This window comes from Nannospalax galili, unplaced genomic scaffold (assembly GCF_000622305.1).
Source record: "Nannospalax galili isolate Female #2095 unplaced genomic scaffold, S.galili_v1.0 scaffold161, whole genome shotgun sequence".
Classification (NCBI taxonomy): Eukaryota; Metazoa; Chordata; class Mammalia; order Rodentia; family Spalacidae; genus Nannospalax; species Nannospalax galili.
The window spans coordinates 3,282,526-3,295,867 of record NW_008348586.1 but is presented as its reverse complement, the minus strand read 5'-3'; the positions used below and the strand labels follow the sequence as shown (position 1 = coordinate 3,295,867).

General features: G+C 39.5%; 1 protein-coding gene and 1 pseudogene across 3 annotated transcripts in view; one reads left to right on the top strand and one right to left on the bottom strand.

Moving 5' to 3' along the window:
- The window catches only part of Cnnm2 (cyclin and CBS domain divalent metal cation transport mediator 2), a 157,442-nt gene that overhangs the window by 135,612 nt on the left and 8,488 nt on the right, over positions 1 to 13,342 (bottom strand). The window lies entirely within an intron of this gene.
- LOC115072451 lies at positions 12,172 to 12,295 on the top strand (annotated as a pseudogene).

Genomic DNA, 13,342 nt, shown 5'->3' with positions numbered 1-13,342 from the left:
CATCCCCAACACTGCCCTAACCTCCAAATCCAGGAAACCAAGGTGCCAGTACTAACTTTGTCACTGACTACACAATTGCTCCTGGGCACAAATGCTCACCTGGAAAACAAGATGTATGAGTTAGATTTACTATTTTCTCTTCCTACTCAGTCATCCCTTCACGTTACAATGGGAGAAGCAACTGACTACTCTAGCCAAAAGCAGGCAAAGGAAACTTTGCAGAGTGGCACTTTTCCTGGGTGGGGGTGGGGGGTGAAAGGTCAATGTGGTGAAAGAAAAAAAGATAAGGAACTTGTCAAGATAAAAGGACACAAAGAGACATGACCATTAAAGGGATGTGGGCTGAATATTAGATAAATTGCTTGCATTGATGTTAAATTTGTTGACTGCATAACAGTATAGGACTGATTTTGAACACCTTTATTGTTTTCATTATCTATCTATTGTGAGTGTCTGTGTGTGCACACCATCGCACACATGTGGAGCTCAGAAGACAACTTGATAGTTGTGTCCTTCCTCCATGTGTGTTCCAGGGATGGCTCTCTCAGGCCAACAGGCTTGGCAGCAAATACCTTTACCCACTGAGCCATCTCTCTGGTCCTTTTTTTTTTTTTAATTTCTTTTTTTTGCTTTATTTTTATTTTTTCTGAGTGTGCCTGTATTGCATGCATGTATACAAGTGTCCACGGAGGACAGAAGAGGGCATCAGATGCCCTGGAACTGGAGTTGTGGACAGTTGTTAGCTGCTATGTGGATGCTGGGATTCAAACATGGGTGTTCTGCAAGAACAGTCAATGCTCTTAAATGCTGAGCCATCTCTTCAGTCCACTTTTTTTTTTTTTAAATAAGACATAGGGTCTCACTATATTGTCCAAGTTGGGCTCAAGCAATCCTCTTGCCTTAGCCTCTTGCCACCTTATACAACTTTAAAATACAGTTGAGATTATGTTTTTCTTTTTACTCAAAGTAACTATTCCCTCGTGCCATTAAAAGCACTGTAGATGTAACTAAAATGGTTGTATCATTTGTGCACACTCAGATTTGCTTAAACATCTTCAATGCTGGACTTTTAGAGTATTTTATAAATTTCTTTACATTAAAAAAAAATATTTAGGGCCAGCAAGATGGCTCAGTGGATAACAAGTTTACTGCCAAACCTGATGACCTGAGTTCTGTTCCCAGGACCCACATGGTGGAAGGAGACAACTTTTTCCTGAAGGTTATTCTTTGACTTCCACATATGTGCTATGGTATGCACACACAGACATACGCACAAAAAATTAATTAAAAATATATATTTACTTCCTCAAAAAATAAAGAATTATCAATCCAACAATTTTACAGCTGGGTATATATCCCAAAGAAATGAAAGCAGAGACTCAACCAGATATTTGTATACCCATGTTCACAGCAGCATAACTCATAAAAGCCAAAAGGTAGAGGTAACCTAAGTGTCCACCAGAAGATGAGCAGATAAATCAAAGGTGGTACACACATGCAACAAAATATTACTCAGTCTTAAAGAGAAAGGAAATTTTTGACATGTGCTATGGTATGGATGAACCTCAAGGACATGATGGAAAGAGAAGTAAGTCCATCACAAAAAGACAAATACTATAAGGGTCCTAGAATAGTCACATTCAGAGACAACATAGAATGGTGGTTGTCAGAGGCCGGGGGGGGGGCGAGTGGGGCATGTGGAACTTCAAGTTGGTGTTTCATGGGTATACAGTTGCATTTTGAAAAATTCAAAACATTTCATAAGTGTTGCCCAGCCTTGTGAAAACATCTAACACTCCTGAAGTATAAACTTAAAATGGAAAACTCTGTTAAGTGTATTTTACCATATTTTTTAAATTATGAATTTTAAAATTTTAGAAAATACTTAAATGAGCATTTCCATGTTTTACTCATATCTCTGAAGTAGATCTACTAAGGACAGGATACAGAAAAGTGCAGGTTCATAAACATAGGCCCACATTACCTTCCGAGGCGGCTATCTCTTCCCACCAGCCTTGGTATTACAGAGCTCTTGAATCACACTGTATCACAGTAACATGAGTCAACAATGTCTGTGGAGCACCCATGTGCTGTGCCTTCTTGTGGGAAGAGGCAAAAGAAAAATGATAATGGTAGACAAGCACTGTAGGGAAGGCAGGAGGATCACCAGTTCAAGGTTGGCCTGAGCTACACTGCAAGCCCTTGTGGCAAAATACAAAAACAAACAAACAAACAAACAAACAAACAAAAACACACATTAATTTAATTTGAAAATAAAATGCATTTATGGGGCATATAAAGTATAGTGGGCACAGATAAAAGGATTCGATGGTTGGGATGGTGAGGGGATAGAAAAAAAACAAAACAAAATTAAGAAGCATTTCAAAATACAAATCAGTAACAAGATACAAGAAGAAAAAGCATATAAATTCATATGTATATCAGATTATAGAATAGAAATACATCTAATTCAACTTTGCATTGCCCACAGTTCTTTATTAGAACTCAATAAAGCTTATGGGTTAAAAAAATGAATCAGGGGCTGGAGAGATGGCTCAGTGGTTAAGAACACTGGCTATTCTTGCAGAAGACCCAGGTTCAAATCCCAGCACCCACATGGCAGCTAACAACTGTCTGTAACTCCAATTCCAGGGGATCCGACAGTCTCTTCTGTTCTCCGCGCACTGCACAACACGGGTGCACTTACCTACACGCAGGCAATACATACATACACATAAAATAAAAATAAAAAAAGAATCAAAGAAAGCTTTCTCAAGATGGGAAAAGCCCATGAAAAGGAAACAAAAATCTCAGGAAAGACCATCTTAGGAACAAGAAGGCAAAGTCAGGGGCCTAAACAGAGATGGAGAGCAGGGAGGAGACACTGGAGGAGAACAGAGACTAGCCACAAACCACACTACAAGAACCAAGCTTCTGAGAAGAGAGGTCCTCGGCTACCAGCAAAGGAGTCAGGACAGCTAGGGAGGATGACAAGCAAGTGACAATGCCATTGGACAGACTGTCTTGTCTGAAGTCAGATTGTTGAGGACTCAACTGAAGCCAGCAGCAAGGAAAGGAAGTCACTAGCTATATTTTGAAGAAAGAAAAAGATAGGTAATGATTGCCTAAACCACAGAACTCTGCCAGAAATACCTCCATTTACCTTAGAACATGTGGTGGGACCAAGTAAGACTTATAGAAATATTTGTAACAGTCGTCTGGCTGGGGCCTCAAAGTACCAGGTGTGTTGAATGAATGTAGGAAAACGCCTTCACTTCCATGTGAGGAAAAGGCAGCAAATCTTCACATATGCTCTAATATCTATCTGGCTTGCTGAGTAGCCTTCAGAGGTCACAGAGAAAGTAAGAGCTGCTGATTTGTTGGATACTTAGCTAATGAGAGCTAAGCCAGCTTAAAGCAATTAAGGCTCTTTCTCCCGTGTGCCTGCCTCAGTCTCTGTGGTCCCTCTAAGAAAAGAGGAATGACTCATCTTCCAACATCCCGCGATGTCTCAGTCCACTCATGTTCCAGAGGGAGGCACAAAAATGCTACTGAGAGGTTTATGCCCACTGTTGAACTTTGCCATTGGGTAATCAGGTCAAAACTCTTAGATACTTTTAAATATTCAAGAAGAGAGTAATAATAAGCTGGGCATGGTGGCATGCCTTTAGTCCCAGCACTCAGTAGGCAGAGGCAGGTGGATCTCTGTGAGTTCAAGGCCAGCCTGGTCTACATAGTGAGTTGAGGCCAGTCTGGTCTACATAGTGAGTTCCAGGCCAACTGAGGCTACAGGGAGTAAATAAATAAATAAATAAATAAATAAAATAATAACAAATCTATTTGTCTGTGCAATATGCATGGGACAATATCTGTCAGTAAAGCAATGTCACTTTCTCTTCCTAAAATGCTTATTTTTTTAAGTTAGCTAGAGGAACAGTGCAAAGTCTATGTCATTATCTTACATCATTTTGAAACGGATTTTAGTAAAGTCACCCAAGTAAGAGCTTGTCCTGGGAAAGGAATACGTTGGGAGAACCATATCCTTGGGTGATTTTGTCATCATGCAAACATCCTGAATAGTACCCACCCCCAGGGCTACACACACACACACACACACACACACACACACACACACACACACTATACTCTATTGCTCTTTGGGCCATGATGAACAAAACAAGATTCATGGCTACTGATGGATTCTGGGGGAAGGACAGCCATGGTCTTAGGTTATGTACCCACCAATGAGCCCACCAGGCTCCAAAGGATAGCTCCAAACCCATCGTCATACAGACAGTCCTGGTTAATATCAGTGTGTCACAAAATAAAAAGACATAAAATGAGAGAAAGGGACTTGGGGGGAGGGGTACCAGGCATGGGAGGTAAGATTATGTGAGGAGCAACAGTCATCAGAATGTACTATATACCTGAAATTGTCAAAGAACAACTTATTCAAAGTTATGAAAAAAAAATAATGCAATCAGGAGAACCAGCAATGAGCTGTGAGGTGGCTGCCAGTGGAGCACTACAGACTGCTTTACAGTGTATTGTTTCAGAAGTAGGAATACAGTAAAGAGCGGTATGAAGTCTAATATAATAAACACATAAGACAATACCATGGGCATTTTCATCATTATCATACAGGTACTGTATATTTTATGTGTTTTACTTTCATGTGACTGGCAGTGCAGTGGATCTGTCTACACCAACATTCCAATACAATGTTACACCCTGACAAAGCAATGGGAGTTTTTCAGCTCTACTGTAATCTGATGGGACCACCATCTTTCATGTGGTCTATCTCTGACCAAAATACCCTTATGTAGTGTGTGACTGTAATTAAAATTTCTGTATCAATTCAGGGGAATCACATTATTTATCTAAATTAATAATATCTGATCCATATCAAAGTCAAAAGGACTTTCTATTTTAATAACCAGTATAAGACAGTCTAAAAACTACTAAATGAGCACAGGGTTCAAGAACAGTGTTTCTATTCCTGTCTTCTGATGATCATGGTTGGGTTTAAGATGGTGATTTCTATAGACAAAACAAAGTGTCAGAGGCAGGCGGATCTCTGTGAGTTCAAGGCCAGCCTGATCTACATAGCAAGTTCCAGTACAGCTGGGGCTACAGGGAGACCCTGTCTCAAAAAAAGATCCCCCAAAAAGTATCAGTTTCCAGAATCTCAGTGCCCCCAAAAGAGGGGTACTTTAGGATTACAGCTTTATGCTAAAGGTACAAATCTAATTAGAGCTTAAGTCTTTTCCTTCACCAATCTTTAATTTCATCAGTGTTATCATATCAAAAAATTGTATTTCTTCGCTGGGCATGGTGGCGCATGCCTTTAATCCCAGCACTTGAGAGGCAGAGGCAGGTGGACCTTTGTGAGTTCCAGGCCAGCCTGGTCTACATAGTAAGTTCCAGGCCAGCTGAGGCTACAGAGAGACCCTGTCTCAAAAGGACAAAAAAAAGTTGCATTCTAGGCAAGCTATAAACAACTGTAAATAAACTGGATGTCATTCATCTGATAAGATGTTTTGAAAACAGATGCAGATGCAACCCCAAAACCCAAATTCCTTTCTTTTGTACACAAGAAGTAGAGGGCTTCACTGCATCTCTTCTAGTTACCTGGAGCCCCAAGTCTTCAAGGTTCACAGGAATGGTAACAGCATGAAATGCAGAACAATGTTAAGCTGGGGGGATCGCTGCTCAGGAATTTAGAAAGTATTCCTGAGAAAGGTTAGATCAAGCAAATCCAAGAATGACAGAAGGAAACAAGCTTGGAAGTGATGACGAGCATGCTATCTTGTTCTAGCTGTTTTCCTTCTTAATTGTCCCTTATAAAATCCTCTCAAACATTTCCATGTCTCAGAACTATCTAAACCCAAATGCCACTTTGCAGAGGCTCCAAGATGAGTCAGCACATTGTTTTATGATCGCAGATGGGCAAATGGAAAAACTGAGGCTTTGCACACTCCCATAAAGATCAGAAGATGCCCTCAGTCTGTCTTTGCTCACAAGGGAAAACATTGACCCTCTCAGATTACTGGTAACTCCTTACCCACAGGCATTGAAAAAAAAAACTAAGAAGAAAAGAGGGTTGGGGATGTAGTTGAATAGCTGTGCGCTTGCCTAGCATGCATGAGGCTCTGGGTTCTATCTCAGTACTGGACAGCTTTATTTTCTTTTCTAGTGACCTGGAACCCCAAACCTCAAGAGTCATCCTGACAATGGCAATGTGAGATGCAGCAGTGACTGAAAGCCAGAGTTTCCTCTAGTCTCTACAAAGAAAACCCTTGATAAACTGATCTGCTGGGGAAAGGCACTACGAAACAGTTTCAGCATTAGCTAGATTGTTTTCTGAACTCATCACATATCCCTAGACAGCTACAAAGCCACTCTAAATATTAAGTCCAGCCAGCCAAAGTTTTTGTCATAACTAATTGTGAGTATTTTACTCCCTGAATATGAAAGTAGCAAGTAAAAGATGCCTTAAAAATGATCTTTGGTGCACACCTTTAATCTCAGCACTTGGGAGGCAGAGGCAGGCGAATCTCTGTGAGTTCCAGGCCAGTCTGGTCTCCATAGCGAACCCAGGCCAGCTGAGACTACAGGGAGACCCTGTCTCAAAAAGATCAAAAGAAAAAAAAAAAGAACTTTTAGGGGCTATGATACAGATCAATGGCAGAGTGCTTGCCTAGAAGGAGCAAGGCCATATGTTCAATCCTAGCACTGCAAGAAGCAACCAGAAAACCTTTGGGGCTGGGTATGGTGGCACAAGCCCATAAACCCAATATTTGGGAGCGTGAGGCAGGAGGATTGTTACATTTTTAAGGCCAGACTGGGCTACAAAGTCAAACGCTATGCAAAAATAATAATAAAATTTTATTTATTTATTTTTAGAACAAGTTCTCATGTAGCCCAGACTGGTCTCAAACCTGGTACATAGCTAAGGAAGAGCTCTGAACTTCTGATCCTCCTACTTCTAATTCCCTGAGTGCTAGAATCACAGGAGTTTACCACCACACATGGTTTACATGGTGCTAGGGATTGAACCCAAGGCTTCACATATGCTAAGCAAATACTCAACCACTGTGCACTCTCCCCAACTCCCCAAAATGCCTAAATTTTTAAAGAAAAGTATAAAATCTACTATAATCAAATGAAGCAAGTAAATATAAAACAGGCCCCAAGGAATTCATATGTTTTTACAACATATGAAAAACATTTTTCTATTTTAAAAATCATTTGTTATCTAATAAATTCAACAGGTTGCAGAACACACAAATAATGTACAAAAATTATTTGTGAGCCAGGTATGGTGGCACACGCCTTTAATGCCAGCACTCAAGAAGCAGAGGCAGGCAGATTGCTGTGAGATAGAAGCCAGCCTGTTCTACATAGCAAGTTCCAAACGCTATCCCTCCTGGAAAAAAAAAAAAACCCTAAAAAATTTAAAAATAAACAATCAAAAATTACTTGTATTTCTATACATTAGCTATGAATAACTGGAAAATAAAATTAATAAAGGAATTCTATTTACTGTGATATAAAAAACAAAGTAAATACCTTAAGAATAAATTTAACAAAATTATTGCAAATACAATGAAAACTACAAAACAATGTGTCGAAGGAAAATGGGAAGACTCCACTTATTTCCGAATGAAAGATTTAGTATTATTAATATTACAACCCTCTCCAAACTGATCTATATTTTCAATATAATACCTACCCAAATTCTAACTTTTGTTGCAGAAATGACCAAGTTGATCCACAAAAACAATCCATAATTAATTGTAAGGTATCCTGATGGCCAAAAAAAACCTTGAAAGAGAACGAAGACTGGAAGGCACATACTTCCCAACTTAAAAACTTTTTACAATGCTACATGAACAACAACAACAAAAAAGTATGGTATCAGCATAAGAATATCAGTGGAAGAATTTAAGGTCCAGAAATAAGCCTTTATATTTACAGCCAACTCATTTTTTTTTTACAAGGATGTCAAGATACTTCATGGAGAAAGAATAGTCTTTCTCAATAAATGTGCCACAACTGAATATCACAATTAAAGAGTGAAATTGGACCCCTACCTCACATCATCTATGCTAACTCAGAATGGATCAAAGATCTGAATGTATGAGCTAAAACTGTAAAAACTCATAGAAGAAAACAGAACCATAACTCTTTATGACTGTGGATTAGGCAATTATGTTTTAGATGTGACACAAAACCATAAACAACAAAAGAAAAATAGACAAATCAGCTTTATCACCATTAAAAACTTCTCTGTTTCAAAGCAAAAAGATACCTCACAGTGAGAGACTATTTACACATTTTTATAATCTGATAACTGACTAACATATAAAAACTCTTAAAATTCAAAAGGAGGGTCTAGAGAGAAGGTTAAGGGGTTAAGAATACATACTGCTCTTGCAGAGGACCTGAGTTAGGTTCCCAGCACCCACAACACCTCTAACTCCAGCTCCAGAGGACTTGATGCCTTCTTCCAGCCTTCGAAGGCACCTGCACCCATAGGCACCTGCACTCATGTCCACATAACCACACAGAAACACATACACATACATGGAATTAAAAATAAATAAAATCTTTATAAGCTCCAAGAGAAAAAGACAACCTAATTTTAAAATGGGCAAAGAAACCACACAGACATTCCTCCACTGATATAGTAGTAGCCAGTAAGGACAAGAAGAGATGTTCAACATTGTTAACCACTGGGGAGATGCAAATCAAAGCCACAGGAAATAGTATACCACACTGCCTAGGATGTCCAAAAAGGGGGAGGGGTGGACAATAACAATTCTGAGACTATGAAGAAAATGAAACCCTCTACATTGTTGGCAGGGATGTAAAATGGTATAGCTACTTGGGGAAAGAGTTTGGCAGTTTCTCAGAAAGTTCACAGTCACGTGTGACTCCCACACTGGCACCCAAGAGAACTGAAAACATATGTCCACACAAAAACCTGCGTACCAATGTTCATAAGCAGCATTATTCATAAGACCAAAACCACAATATAAATGTCTACCCATGGATAAATTAATAAACAAAATGTGGTATATCCATAAAAATGGATACTTCATTTGATGTATTTGGCCATAAAAATGAATGAGGTGCTGATTCACACTACAACGTGAACAAACCATGAAAATATGATGCTGAGTAAAAGAAGCCAGTCATGAAGGGCTGCATTTCAGTTGGATGCAATGTCCAGAATAGGGCAACCCAAGAGAGAGGATGCAGAGAGTGGTGGTCATGGACTGTGGGAATGACTGCTTCCAGGACGGGGATTCGTTGGGACTGGAGGGCAGGATGGAAATGTTTGGGAAGGAAACAGTATAAATGGTTACATGATTTTGGGAATACACTAAAAAACCACCAAATCACACACTTGAAAGGAGTGAATGCCATCTCAGTTTTAAAGTCATTTGTTTCAGCACGAGAATGTTCCAATGTTCCAAAGAGAAACGGCATAATACAAGGCCTTAATCACGAGCAAAGGTTAGTTTTCTCAAGATCAGGACACGTTCTCAGCAGATTTGAATTTTTTCCAGGTATATCATTGTACAAAGTTAACAAGGAGACTTGCAAGGATCAGCTACGATTACCCCACCCTACTCCATCACCAGTTTCTACTTTTTTCCCATTCCTTTTGAGTCTATGCACATGTCTATTTTTACAAATCATAATCCTTACAAATAATCAGTGTAAATTTCCCACACAGCCTTCAAAGCAATCATGAAATGATTGTTAATTAATTGACATTTATAATTTCCTTAATTCTTCCCTCTGGGCCCTGTCTTGAGGTGATATTTTATCATTCACAATTCATGTTGCAATATATATATGCGATATGAATGCCAACATGGCTCTTTTCTTCTCTTGGATCATTGAATAAAGATTTCCAGAGAACAAATTATTAAACCAAAGGGCAGGACATTTTTATGACTCCTGTCTGCCTCCCCAAACTGTCACAAACTTATGCTGCTCAAAACAATACCAACTTGCTATATCACTATTTTTATACTTTTGATGTAATCAATGCTAAAAACATTTTATCAAAATAATCTAAGCACTTCCTTTTGTATTAAAAGTTTGAGTTGGCTGTCGTTAGCGTATACCTTTAGTCCCAGCACTTGGGAGGCAGGCGGATCTCTGTGAGTTCAAGGCCAACCTGGTCTACATAGTGAGTTCCAGGACAGCTGGGGCAACAGGGGGACCCTGTCTCAAAAAGACGAAAAAAAAAAAAAAAAAAAAGTTTGGTCATTCAAGGGCTCAGACTTCATTAGGATTTTACTTGCTTTAGGTCTTTTATTTTAATCTTTGCTGCCTTTTTCCACTATCTATAGTTAAAAAGAATGAAGAATTATTTTAATCTTGGTATTTGTACTTTAAAGAAGTTAAAACATGTAATAAATTGTCCTGTTTTTCTTAAAAATGTTTATGCATGTAGCTAGCTTGTCAAGTTAACAATAGCCTGAAAAGTAAGATCATAGAATTCAATCACAATTTAAAAAGGGAGGCTTGCAGGATGGCTCAGCAGGTAAAGGTACTTGCTACCAAACCTGACAACCTGAGTTCGAGTCCTACTACTCACATGGTAGAAAGAGAAAATCAATTTCTCTGACCTCCATATGCACACCATGGCACATATACATACACAAAAATAATAATAAATAAAATACAATAAAAACATTTTAAAACTTCTTTATAAAAGAGGGGCTGGAGAGATGGCTCAGCGGTTAAGAGCACTGACTGCTCTTGCAGAGGACCCGGGTTTGATTCCCAGCACCCACATGGTGGCTATGAACCATCTTTAACTCCAGTTCCAGGGGAATCCGAAGCCCTCTTCTGACCTCTGCGGCATTGCATGACACGTGTGCACTCACATACATGCAGGCAATATACTCATACACATAAAATAAAAATAATAAAATATTTTTTCAAGAAAGAGAAAAAACAAAACAAAACACTAGTTAGTCACTTTTAAGATTTCAACACTTAATGTTTTAAAGACATCAACATTTGTAACCACTAGAAGCTCACATGCTCTGGTGTCACCCTTGACTGTCGATCTCTAGTCTGAACTAAGAATTGCTATGGTTTGAACCCATCTAATCCGAAATTCATATTAACTTAATCCCCACCTTGGGGTTCTAAGAACTGGGCCGTTGGGGCAGTGACTGGGTCATGAGGGCACCCTCAAGAAAAGCTCAGTCCTTTATCATCAGGCTAGAGCCTAAGGCCCTTTTTTGCCCTGTCACTTTTCTGTCATATGAGGACAACGGAAGAAAACCCTTATCAGGGGGCTGGAGAGATGGCTCAGTGGTTAAGAACACTGGTTGTTCTTGTAGAAGACCCGGATTCAAATCCCATCACCCACATGGCAGCTAACAACTCTCCATAACTCCAGTCCCAGGGGATCCGACAGCCTCTTCTGACCTCCGAGGGCATTGCACAACACGGGTGCACTTACCTACATGCAGGCAATACACTCATACACAAAATAAAATAAATAAAATAAAATAAAGAAAACCCTTATCACCAAATGCCTTGATCTTAGATTTCCCAGTCTCAGAACTGGGAGAAGCAGATTTCTATTATTTATGAATTACTCAGTTTGTGAAATTTTGTTATAGCAGCATAAACATATTAAGAAAGTAACCAAGAAGTTACAGAGACAATTGTTATAAATAATAGCTAAGTAGACATTACCTCTCTGGTCCTGTTAGCAACATTTTTACCTCTATTATTCCTTTTGTTTCCCCCAAGATAGAGCTTGCTATATAGCCCAGGCTAGCCCTGAATTCACTATCCTCCTGCCTTAGCTTCCCAAATGCTAGGATTGCAGGTGTGTACCACCATGTCTGGCTCAATTTAGTTCTTATTCATACCATATGAGTTAGAAAATGTCTCCGTTTTCTATAAGGGTCAAGAGGTAAGTTATTTATACAAAGCAGATCCAAGAGGAGCCCATTGTTCTTAACCTGGTGTTAATAACAGGTGGCACCCTTCCTGCAGCAAGCAAATTTTTTAAAAAAGCAATCCCAGCTAGGCCTGACAGCAAATCGGTACGAAGATATTTAATATGAAGCTCTGAAGACCCCAGCATCAGCGCAGCACTGACTGACATTAAACAGGGCAAGGCTGCAGTCAGTTAAGTGACCAGGTTCCTTTCTTCATGGGGGCCTGGTGTGTAATGGCTACAAGCAGCAGCATCTTTGGTAGTATATGTTTGTATGGGCTGCCCTAAGGTATCTTGGAGACAGTTTTCTGATGGATATTCATGTCTCTTCTCTCAATGCTGTTCCCAGCCTAGGCTCCACAAAGGTATATGTGGTGTCTCTGGGAAGCCCCAGGGCAAAGTGGACAGGGTTCACATTGACCTGGTCTTCACACTATGCACCAAGCTGCAGAATAAGGAATATGTAACTGAGGCCAAACTCAAGTTCCCTGGCCACCTGAAGATCCACATCTCAAGTAAGTGGGCATCACTAAATTTAATGTAGGTGAATTTGAAGACATACTAGCTGAGAAGGGGTTCATCCCTGATGACTGTGGGGTCAAATATATTCCCAGCTGTGATCCCCTGGACAAGTGTCCTGAAGGTTCCCACTGTGCTGAGTCCCACACCTTATCAATCATACTCACTAATAAATCTCACATCCGGTCTGAAATAAATGAATGACAGGGGAAGGGTTTGCCACCCCAATTGCTCATCAACACCTAACCTAGCTGAGCAAATGTGCTCCCTAGATCCCCCTTCCAAAGTCTGCCACACCTGTTTTCCCTCAGTAGCAGGAAATTTCTAGAACTGTCAATACATGCAATGTCAAATGAAAGAATTTCTTAATGTGGCTCTCTTTCTCAGTGATCATAGGATTGGTGCTTCTTGTGTATGTGTTCTAAGCAAAAGAAGATGAAAACACAATACTAAAATGAATTGTATACAGCTAGACATGGTGGCACACACCTAAAATTCCAGCATTCAGGAGGCTGAGCAGAGGGATCTCAAGTTCAAGAACAGCCTGGGCTACATAGCCAAACTCAATCACAACAAAATAAAAAATAAAAATGTAGGAGTCTATCTTTTTTTTTAATTTTTTTAAGCAAAAGAAGATGAAAACACAATACTAAAATGAATTGTATACAGCTAGACATGGTGGCACACACCTAAAATTCCAGCATTCAGGAGGCTGAGCAGAGGGATCTCAAGTTCAAGAACAGCCTGGGCTACATAGCCAAACTCAATCACAACAAAATAAAAAATAAAAATGTAGGAGTCTATCTTTTTTTTTAATTTTTTTAAAATTTTTAA